At 48.9% G+C, this 12,108-nt stretch overlaps 1 protein-coding gene across 1 annotated transcript in view; it reads right to left on the bottom strand.

The window, feature by feature from the left end:
• LOC135914223 (A disintegrin and metalloproteinase with thrombospondin motifs like) overlaps window positions 1-12,108 on the bottom strand; it is a 279,502-nt gene that overhangs the window by 226,415 nt on the left and 40,979 nt on the right. The gene's annotated exons all lie outside the window — the stretch shown is intronic.

Here is a 12,108-nt window from a genome sequence, read left to right as displayed (position 1 = left end):
TGCCAGTGGACCCGGCGACCAATTTGCGGCTCCTCAACAGGCAGGTACTCTCGTCGTTAGTCGAGAGAATCGCACCAAATGAGATTGAAGACGTGCGAATAAACTCGCGGAAAAATGTCCTGACAGTTGATGTCTTACATCGCAGCGCTTTACAAAACCTACGTAATATAACTGATATCGACAATGTAAAGGTGCGATCAATGATCCCTACAGGCGGCGATGGTACTGCGGGCGTCATTTATGACGTCGACGTTGCCATTCCTAATGACGACTTGCCAACGCTGATAAAGCCAACGACAGAAGGCAATTTCATTACAAGAATTTTCAGACTGGGAAACACACTCTGTGTGAAGATTTTGTTTGAAGGAGACAGCCTTCCTTCCCACGTCAAAGTAGGACATGTCCGCAATCCGGTACGACCATTCGTACCGAAGCCCCTCCAGTGTTTCAAGTGTTGCAAGATTGGCCACGTGAAGGGTGTCTGCGTGAACAACGTCGCTGCCCGCGGTGCTCTGAGTCCCATTCAGAAGACACCTGCTGCACTCATGTTCTAAAGTGCACTAACTGCAGTGGTCCTCACAAGGCCTCATCAAAGGATTGCCCGCGGGTGCGGAAGAAATTCGCGATTCTAAAACGAATGGTGCGGGACAATTCAACGCATCGAGAGGCTGCTGCCGCTGTTCAGCGACGTCGGCATCGACACCGAGAAAGGTTCACGAAATTCAGCAACTGCATATAGGACACGCCAGCTACCGTCAGAAGGACTGCCACATCACCGCACTGCGCCACCATGACAGATACAAGGAAAGCAAACACAGCGGAGAGGCTCACCCGTCCTGAAGAATGGCCTGAGCTACCGAGGGCACAACTCCCTGCTAAGTTACCTCAAAACGCGCATACTTCGACGGCTTCGGCAAGTGTTGAAGCGACGCTGGCTGATGATCTCCAGGTCATCAACATTCTGCGGTTGCTCATGAATGCCATTCACGTTATATTTAACAACATAAAGTACTCGTCTGCGCAAAGCGCGCTACAGGTGCTGGACACTTTGAGTCCAGTACTGGCAGCTCTTGGTTAAAATCATGGCTGTCCAGAAGCCGTCGTTTCGTGACGAAGTCCGGAACGCGTCGATATTTCAATGGAACGTCAGAGGGCTGAAGTCACGCATGTTTGTATTCATGTTTGTGTTCACATGTTTCGCATGTTGTTCGTTTCACATGTTTCACATGGTTCGCATGTTTGTGTTCACGAATAAGTTCCCAGTCATCGTCCTCTGCGAGCCCCTATCAGATAACATGAGACTGTCCGGGTATGGGGCTCGCAGAGGACGATGACTGGGAACTTATTCGTGAACGCAAACATGCGAACCATGTCAAACATGTCAAACATGTGAAACGAACAACATGCGAAACATACATGAGACTGCCCGGGTGTGCTTTCTTTCTGTTTCCTCTTTCTCTTCCCCCAGTGCAGGGTAGCAAACCGGACGCTCGTCTGGTTGACCTCCCTGCCTTTCCTCTCCTTGCTATCTCTCTCTGTGTCCGGGTATGAGTGTTTCATGTCCACCAACCACGGAGAATGCAGCAAGATCCTCGTATAAATGGGACGTGATCTTACGTATGCCCATCATCCAGTGTCACCTGACCAAGAAAACCAATACGTATGTCTGACAGTGAAGAAAGGCAAGCTCACTTTCACATTAATTGGAGCCTAAATATCGCCCTCAAGACAGTTGGACTGCGAGAGATTATGGCGAATCACGATAGCGACTCTGCAGCCTTTGGTGATTACTGGAGATTTTAATGCCCACCACCATCTCTGGGGAAGTTCTAAGATAAACCCGAGAGGCAGAAGATTAGTGTCATTTGCCTCCGAACAAGAACTGTGCTTGTTAAATTTTGGAATCCCCATCTTTCTGCGTGGAACTGCCTACTCTAGCTGCCTGGACCTCACCTTTGTTTCACGCTCCTTCAATAGAAAGGTCAGGTGGTTTCCGGATATTGAAACGCGGGGAAGTGACCACCTACCCACTTATCTTAGCGTTGAACGGTTGACACACTCCAGGTTAGCCGGCGTCACACAATGTCTCGACTGGCCAATGTTCAAGTCAATTGTCGAAGACGGCTGTCATGATGACTTGTCCTCTAGCCTAGAGGACATCATAAAGGGTGGCCTAGAGGCTGCGAAACATTCGTTTCTGAGAACGTATACACGCACCAAATACGACATTGAGCTAGAGAAGCTTCGTGCAATTCGTCGTCGTGCAGAGCGAAGATAGAGGCGCACGAAGTGTGTACATGACTTGAGGTTGGCCAGAAGAACTCAAAAGAAAATTCAGCCTCGCATGGACAAACTTGCATCGCAAAGATGGAAGTCATTCTGCGAATCTTTGGATCCATGAAAACCTTTGTCTCGCATATTCGTGGTCTCCGTGGAACCCCTCAGCAGCGCCACCCTTTTAGGTCTTTGGCCCTTCACCAACAATGCAGCGAGATTGACGTAGCGGAAGCTTTCTGCAGGAGGATTGCTGGCGAAACTAGTTCCGCTGGAACATTGACGCTCCACCACTCACCGATTTCACGCGACCCCCCCATGGATAGTCATTTCTCCATGGACGAGCTTGAAGCTGCACCGGCCTTGTGCGAGCGTTCATCTTCACCAGGATCCGATGGTATAACCTACCATGCCCTATGTAATCTTGGCGAAGAGGCTCGGAAAGTGCTCCTGCTCTAAACAGCTCCTGGCAGACAGGTACGGTTCCCCAGGAGTGGAAGACCAGTCACCTCATTCCACTGCTCAAGCCTGGAATGCCGCCTGTAGACACTGCATGATAACGACCAATTGCGCTCGCCAGTTGCATCGGAAAACTAATGGAGAGGATGGTTCTAGCACGGCTAGAATGGTACTTCGAACATTACCAGGTATATCTAGATGCGGTGGCCGGTTTCAGACGTGGCCGTTCTTCCGTAGACAACGTTATCGACTTGGTGACTTACGTCGAGCACCAGAAGTCTCGCAAAATATTATATGCTGCCCTGTTTCTGGATGTTAAAGGAGCGTACGATAACGTAACGCACGAAGCGATTTTCCACGCTTTAGAGGCAGTAGGACTTGGCGGCAAAGTATATTTCTGGATAAGTAGCTATCTACATAAGAGATCCTTTTTCGTACTTACCGAGGATGGCCCGACCTCCCAGAATTACAGTAACTGTGGGGTGCCTCAGGGCGGATACTCAGACCAACGCTCTTCAGTCTAACACTCATTGGACTCACCGACATCCTGCCAGGCACCGTTAGGCTCTCCGTCTATGCCGACGACATTTGCATTTAGACGTCGGCTGTGACGCGACTGCAGCTTCGTGCGCGACTTCAGAAGTCAGCCACTTTAACATCATCCTACCTTCGAGAACAAGGACTTCATATATCATATGAAAAGTGCGCAGTGGTGGCATTTACCAGGAAATCAATGTCTACGTACGTGATATCCGTCGACAAACAACTGACCTTGCACAGCACGAGTCACAGATTTTGGGGGTTGGTAATTGACAAAAATCTCTCCTGGACCCTTCATGTGAATTCTGTGAAAAACACCTGACAGGAATTTGCCATATGTTTAAGTTCCTTGCAGAAAAGACCTGGGGAGTGCCAATACACTCTATGCTGCAAATGTACAGGGTCCTCTTTACTGGATTCCTGCGGTACAGCCTACAGGTCATGTCCAACACCTGCAGAACTAACCTGAATATAACCCAAAGCATCCAAGCCCAAGCCCTCAAGATATGTCTTGGTCTACCGCGGAGTGCGTCAACGACTGATGTTTTTGCAGTAGCTCAAGATTCCACTATTAGAACGCACATTAGCATTGAAACAATGTGTGTGCTCATAAAACACTTCGCCCGGACCCCTACACACCACCTAGCAAGTCTCCCAGTAGATAGGCCCCACACGACATTCAGTGTGACTGTCTTCGCCCACCATGCCTCTTTCAGGTCGGGTTACACACCTGCAGCAAGGCCTTCCATTCCTCCATGGTGTATGCGCCGTACTCAAGTGAGCCTTACAATCCCAGGACTTCAGAAAAAGTCGGACTTGCCATCATCAGCGCTCAAGCAACTAACTTTACTTCTCTTGTACAAGAAATACAGCGACTGCGCACACGTCTACACTGATGGATCAACTACATCAACCAGTTCCGGTGGCGCTGTAGTTATACTAGCAATGAGAATAACCAAGCGGTTCAAGACTTCCCATGTCACTACGTCTACAGCTGCAGAGCTCGCGGTTCTCCACGATGCGCTTCAAGCGATAAATGCTGAAAGTCCTAGAAAATGGGCAGTCTTCTGCGATTCAAGGCCGGCCTTGCAATGTGTGCAGTCGTTTCTCTGACATGGGACTCACGATCAGCTCACGTGCGAAATCGCGGAACTTGTCCATCACTTAAGACAAAAAGGCCATGATATCTCTTTTCAGTGGATACCAGGTCATTGCGGTATCATTGGAAATGATGACGCCGATAAGGCAGCTCGGACGTCAAACCAAGAAGACCACTGCGTCCCCATTCCTCTCTCAAGGACCGACACCGCGAGACAACTTGGCATTCTAGCACGCACGATCTCCTTAGCAGAGTGGAATACCGTACATACAAGGCGCACAAGACTGCCCAGTCTAAACACGTCACTTCACCTCAGACCTCCAGCCGGTCTACACCGACGTGAAGCGTCTCTTCTGTGTCGGTTATGGCTTGGAGTTGCCTTCACGAATGCCTACTCAGCACTAATTGGAATGGCTATAGTCCTGCATGTGATGTTTGCGGATGCGAGGAGAACATTGACCACTTATTGTGCCATTTTCCTCAATTTAAAGCACAAAGACAATCTTTGTCCAACACATTGAGGAAATTAGATGATCGTCCTCTGAGTGAACAGACAATACTAGAGCACCGTCCCGACCGATCATCGGCTCAGAAGGCAGGAAAGGCACTTTTGCTTTTTCTCAGAATTTCTGGTTTGCGCGAGCGGCTTTAACTCAAGTGTTGTCCGTATACGTATCTACACCTTCTCTCTCCCTTCTCTCTCTTCCCCTTCTCCCATCCCCCAGCGTAGGGTAGCCAACCAGACTATTGACTGGCTAACATCCCTGCCTTCCTGTATTCCTCTCGCTCTCTCTCTCTCTCTTTCTCTTACTAATGACCACTCAAAATTACCGAACCGGTCTTTCATTAGTATTCAACTTAACGAGCGCCTACTCCTGTTCACACTTCCGTCAGCTCAAACTCATCCCCGTTAATACTCACGTCCTCGCACTGCAGGCTTCATATCTCACCAACGCTCGGCAGTGATATGGGTGTGCGCCTAGTACCAGTCAGCGTGTACTCGCGAGTGAGTATGCAGACCTACGCCCTTCGCCGAAACGTCTGACCTTTCCATGAAGCTCCAGCTACCAACAAGGCTTCCCCTGCTGCGATGCGCCAGCGTTGTGTCGCTGGGTGCGGCATTCAAAAAGCTCTTAATTGAAATAAGCCAGACACCTTCCTTCGACAGTTGCGGGAGTGAAGAGTCTATCGAGCAATTCTTCTGCACCTGTCCCCACTATGACGACCATCGCTTTCTACTCCGCACCACGTTAGATCACCTGCAATTGAGGTCATTCACGGTGACGAAAGTATTTAGATTATGACCTCACAAGCCCAGAAAGCGATACGTGGTCGCGGGATCAAATCCCGGTCACGACGGCCGTATTTCGGTGGAGGTGGAATGCAAGAACGCCCATGTACCATGCATTGGATGTACGTTAAAGAACCTCATGTGGTCAAAATTAATCCAGAGACCCCCGCTACTACCGGCCTCACAATCAGATAGTGGTTTTAGCGCGTAAAACTCCAAAATTAAAATAAGCGATACGCGCATTACTGCAATTCCTGAGATCGATAGACCTGAGTGAGCGACTGCAGTTTCGATGTGTTTCTCAAGAAAAAGCGACACCCTGAATGTTGTCTCCTCTATATCTTTTCGTCCCTTAACCCTCTTGCCCCAGCGTTCGGCAGCAAACCGTACATGCGTCTGGTTGGCCTCAAGGAATGTCTGGCCCGACAACGCTCTTTGCAATGCCTGTCTTTGCGAAGAGACGCTAGAACACATTCTGTGCGGCTGTTCTGAATATCATGTTCAGAGACTGTCCCTGGCGTCCATTCTAGCGCACCTTGACAATAGACCATTGTCAGTTCCAACTATTTGCACATATCGCCGACAGAAGACATCGCAGCTGAAGGCGACGAAGGGACTATTTCGGTTTTTGAAAGAGACGGACTTGGACAAACGGCTGTGACAGTAATATCACGTACCGCGCAAGAGCGACGGAGTGTAACTGACGATAAGTGTGCTGTTATGTGCTCTCTCTCTCCTTCCCATCTTTCATCCCCCCCCCCTTCCCGCTACCATGTGTAGGGTTGCAAACCGGTTAAGCTAAACTGGTTAACCTCCCTGCCTTTCCTTCTCAACATTTTCCTTCCTTCCTTCCTTCCTTCCTTCCTTCCTTCCTTCCTTCCTTCCTTCCTTCCTTCCTTCCTTCCGCGATTGTCCTTCACCTATTTTCGCTCTTGCTCGCTCTCTTTCTCTGACGTTACAAATGACGTTACAAACGTTTAGTTGACTAGGTTGTATTGTTTTTTATTTGAAGCCTGCATTGTGACAGCAGTCACGTGACATTTCTGTAGGTCGATTTTTGCTCTTGTACACCCATGAATACGGAGCAGACCTACTATGTTGCACCAAAATTTCACTAAGATAGCCGTTATTGAGGCCACACAGTGTGCGGAAGTGCCCTCAATGCAGGTTCTGTAGTTGACAGCCCTGCGAAGTCTTGTTATCTCTTACCGACGTGTTTTTTTCTTTCTCCTCTTCTTCTAAGTCTTTTCCCCATTTTGTGCCCAGTTTCTCAATTTCGTGGGTGCTTTACACGCTGTTTCTATGAAGTGTGCGACCAAACCATGTTATTTAATCGCCATGGGTGCCGTGCCCTTGTGGCCTTAATGAATGTGTCCGCCGCGGCCGCTGCTTCTACGACGTCGGTGCAAGGTGAACTTGCGGTTCAGGAATCTGCACCTTTTGCCATTGGCCTCGCGTAATTGGCGGGCGTGAAGTAGACGCGTGTGTGTTGGATAGGTGCGTGGTTCTGGTTAAGAGGGCCCCATTACCTCGCCTCAAATACAGAGTATGCCACTGAAAGTGCATAGGACAAGAGCCACTCCGAACTCTACGGCACAGGGTTTTGTATAGCGAGGCCAGTTCTTCCGGTTGCCTGACTTCCCAGAAGTGGAATGACATACTTGGGCAATTGTAGAGCCCGGCACCTGGGCTGTATAGAAAAGCTGTGGCTTACCAAACTACGCACTTATGGAGACCTGCGGAATGTCTGAAAGGCAGTAAATGTTCTACAAGGTCCTGGCTATAGTACGGTATAGCCAGCTGGAGGAGTCGGTACATCTGTATTATTATTACTTAAAGCGTGCACTAAAAACGCGGGTGAAGAAGAGAGACGAAAAACGAGCGCCCGCCTGTCTTGTTTCGCTTTTGGTTGAGTGATTGTGTGGTGCGCGGGTGCACGTATGTGTAAGTTTTCCTATTTATATGACTGTTTGAATGCAATAAACACTTTTAGTCGTGAGTCAGCGCTAGTTTTTCGTCTCTCTTCTTCGTCCATGTATTTAGTGCGCGCTGTAAGTGATACTAATACAGATATTGCTATACTTCAATAAATTCAATGTTGCTAGAGAGAGGATTAAATAAAAAAATAATGATGGAAAATTCAGAAAGAAAATAACGTGAAATCCGCGACAAAGAAGAAAACAACCGCCTTTATTATTATTATTTTTTAATGTGGCGGTGCGCGTGCCATGCAATACGTATTTGCACTGAGATATACCACTACAGACGTTTCATCTCAAGCACACCATGTTTAGCGTGTAGACTGCACACTCTATGCATAATCGTGAGAAAAAAAAGTTGGGACCTCGCGTGCCGCGAAGAAACTTTCTCTTTTTCACAGACTGGACATGCAGACTCAAATTAAGCAGTTCAGTGCATCATGCGCGTATTCGACTGATAAAGTGGCCGTCCAAATTCCAGTCTTCGTGCCTCATGCTACAAGAAGTTTACATTGTTCGATTCTACCGTGGTCTCCAAAATTTTTACTTGCGATGGCACATCGGTAATGTTCTGAGAAGGACAGTTAGTTGAAGGCTTAGCTGATCTTCGTCAAAAGAAACAAGGTTGTGACGAGGTATTATCCACGAGCAGCGCCCACCTGAGCGCAACTTTACGTCGGCGAAGGAAAGGTGCCCGCACTTTTTTTGAAACATTCTGGAAGAGGAGTGAAAGAGGAAAGGTAGTAAAAATATAGTGATTAATGATGATAAGGGAGACGGAAAGGAGTGGATGCATATTCTTCGAGGAGTGAAATCAAATATATGACAGTCTAGGGACACTTACACTCCTAAACCTCAGCAGTGTGGAGTAAATTTTCATCATATAAGGACGGAAATTTCGGCATTGAGGTACCAGATGTTACATCAATGGCGAAATGAAATGTTTGAGAATGCGAGAGAAGCATGAAGAGAGAGGCTCATCGCCAACGTCCAGAGGGACTAGGATCAAATTGTTCGTAAACATCGCACATGCATACATGTTCCTTCACGCTCACGTACACCTGCATGGTTCTAATTTGTACGGTAGGAAAACAATGCATCCGGCCGCATATGTGCCACACGCTGCATGAATAATGACGACGTCGTGATGTTGTTTTACCACTCGCGACTATGTACAAAGCCAAGTTCACCACACGACGCAAAGTTCAAATTTCCTGGCAATCTGTGTAACGACTGAGGAACGATTACTCCTGCCACAGTTTCTGCGACTTGGCGCACTTGAAAAGAATCTCTGCTGCCGTGAAATGTGTTTTTTATCACCGCCATTCAGTCGGTGTTGGTAGAACATACTACGACAAGCTTCGGAGACTGGGGTGCAGCAATCGGATGCATGGCATTTAATAAACGAAACTATCACGATGCTGCCAACCAAGACTGCCTTGGCGCTAGCACAGCTGATTGGTAATTGCTCCATGTCATTGCTTACCCTCTCAATTATACCAGCCTCGGTGATCAGCGTCTACGACGTTGTGTTGCTGATGACGACGTTGCGGTACGATTCCTGGTTACAAGCAGCGGCAGCATTTCGATAGAGTCGGTATGCAAAAACGCGTGTTTCATCGATGTGTAGGCACACGTTGAGGGATCTCAGCCTCTCAAAATTAGTTTTGAGCCCTCCACTCTGGCGTTATTTATAGCCGCGACATTTCTTTATGATTTCAAGCCCTGTAAGTTAGCCACCAGTTTTAATTCTATTATCTCAATAAGTCAAGTGGCATAAGATTACTGAGATATGGTAACGAGAAGAGGAACCGAGGGGCCCGATTTTCTGTCAAGCCCCTCGGTTCCCTTTCTTCTCGTTCGTTGTAATATTACTGATAAGACAAGTAAGACAGTTTGCCATCTCGCTGAACTTCGTAGCTTTTGCGGTCTTACTAGCTGTTGCTGTAGTTCTGGCTTGGTTTGACTAGCTCTGGAAGTTCAGCGCGAGAACAGCACAGGGGTGTTGTGAAGGAAAGAGGAAATATTCGCGCTAGAAATGCTGCATCCACGATTGAAACTTGTTGACCTGGGCCTCGGGGCCGTGACTTCTGCACAGAAAGCTCGAATATTATTTTGTACCTCAGCGCTGTCGCTGCTGAAGTATTGTAGTCTTGTCAAATAATCTGATAGTCATTGCAGCTGCTCACGCATTAAAGTAAAGTTAGAGAGTCTGAGAGTCTTTGACATTCTAGTGTAAGCAGATAAATAAATGCTCTATGACTAGACATGATGAATATAATGTCTGTATATCACGTTCTTTCTTTATTTTCCGTAATACTGCTGCATGATTACAACAAAATAATGCGTAGACCCGGAAAAGCACACCCAAAACTCCATTTATGGAAGAGTTTTCAGCTTGTTCCTAATATCTATGTGTTTCTTCAGCATGTACCATACCTATCTAGATTATTCTTTCTTCCTGGGAAGCTGTTACATAAGGATTATAAAAAAAAACGCCGTGTGTTTTGACACAGAAACGATTCCTCTGGCTACACCCCTGAAATGCCGCAAGTGTGTGCATTTCACAATCTTGAGTGCGAAAGGTTGAGCGAACACATCGTTCCGCCCTCACTCCGCCTAAGCATTTTTCCTTTTTTTTAATTGTTGTGTTTCCTTCTCTAGAAAGTGCATGGTGCGCTAGCACTAACTGCGCTGGCACGGGCACGTAACTTATGCTGTTAACGCACAGTCAGGCGTGGCTAGGTCTCAACCCCGATAACCCACGCTGACGCGACAACGATTCGGGTGCAGTATGCTGTCCTGGCCCACTTGTGTCGCGAACACGAATAGGCGACAGCAGCGTCCCCGCGTGCCCAAACACGCACCTTGTTACGAACTCCCAACCGGTGCCACCAGTGTTACGGACATCCCAACCGGTGCCACCAGTGTTACGAACTTCAACCGCTGCACCACGATAACGGCTTTGTGGTCCCGTAGCGCTCGTCACCCGTTTCGTGACAGAGCGTTGGTAGCGAAGACTCCGAGCCTGGCGTCGATGAGAATAACAAAAGGGACTTTATACATTATATACAGGTTATCATACAGGACATGAACGGATCGGCACTGGGGCCGAGAGCTCACACAAACGCGACTGTTCTCGCACGACGGCGTCCGGCGAAAACGCGTGACACATCTCACCCCAGTCGGGAGCGACCCTCTCTCCAGGTGGGGTCGGCGGATCCTGTTTTCGAGCGGCGTGTTGCTGCTTTTATAATCCCCGAGGCCCATTGTCACTCAAACGGCCCAATACAAAGTCAGCACACGACGGTCGTCCGAGGGGTCCAACCAGCGACCGCGCTGGCCACTCGGTTCAAAGTTCGCGCGCGCGGTGACCTCCCGGCAAGGGAGGTGCGGCGCCGGGCCGTCGGGCACACGCGGACACGTCAAAACACGCTGCTCCGCCGAGGCTTCTCCCGCACGAAGGCGCAGCATCTTGACTTGTGAAGGGAGAATTATGGCGCTCGCAGGATAGATTCTGCATCTTGCAGATTCGGGATCCGGGCTTGTGGTAATGGCACAACAGCATCCCCGCCCTCAGATAAGGCGCCGGGAAGACGAGCTGCCTCCACGTGGCTCGGATGCCAGGCGCGCACGTTCGTCAGGCTCGTCCAAGTTCACGTCCAGTGTCGGGACGCCAGGCAACCTCACGTGCCCAGGTCCGACTCGCCAGGACAGGAGCTCTGCTCACCACGTCGTCGCCAAGGCACCTTGACCAGCTCCGCTCGGGTCGTTCCTAAGACCTTGCTTCTCGCCACTGGTCCCGCTTGGTCGTTCTGCAGCTTGCAAAACCGACCGGCAAAAGGCAACACCCAACACGAACAAGTGCCCTCTGTCTCCCGTCAAACACCAGACAAGGCCATAATTCAAATCAACCTAACTAAATTGTTTTCCCCTTTTTTCTCCCGCTGCAACAAGAGGCAGGTGTACGATCTAGCACACAAGGCTTAAACAATCAGTTTTCAAATCATCAACACAACAAAATAGAAACAATTATTAATCAGCAATAATAATTACAAATAGAATGGTCCCCTTGAAATCGCTTGGACCGAAAACATACTTCTGAGGAAGCAAATGAGGTCATTCATTTTTCCCGGCGATATTTTCGCGGAATCCGAAGCTGCTTATATTTGCGACCCTGCTTATCCGTGTAGCGGCGGTACAATAAGCCAGATTCCTTGCCAAATGAAACCCCCTTTTCTTTCACTCCCCGTTTGACGCTCTTCCTCAGATCGGCTAGTGAACAATCTTCCTGTTGTTCGCGAATCAGACTTTTTCTTTCAACTGCAGCCTGCTCCTGCCGGCTGGCGGAAACCGGAGCGAGTGTGGAGCCCGCGTCGCCTAATTGCGGCGTCGAGTCTATATCGCGGCTAGCACTGCACGCGTCACTCCCACTCACTTCCAGGACCCGCTCGTCTAGGCCAGCC

This window comes from Dermacentor albipictus, chromosome 6 (genome assembly GCF_038994185.2).
Source record: "Dermacentor albipictus isolate Rhodes 1998 colony chromosome 6, USDA_Dalb.pri_finalv2, whole genome shotgun sequence".
Classification (NCBI taxonomy): Eukaryota; Metazoa; Arthropoda; class Arachnida; order Ixodida; family Ixodidae; genus Dermacentor; species Dermacentor albipictus.
The sequence above is the reverse complement of the archived record's forward strand: the minus strand, read 5'-3'. Positions and strand labels throughout refer to the sequence as shown.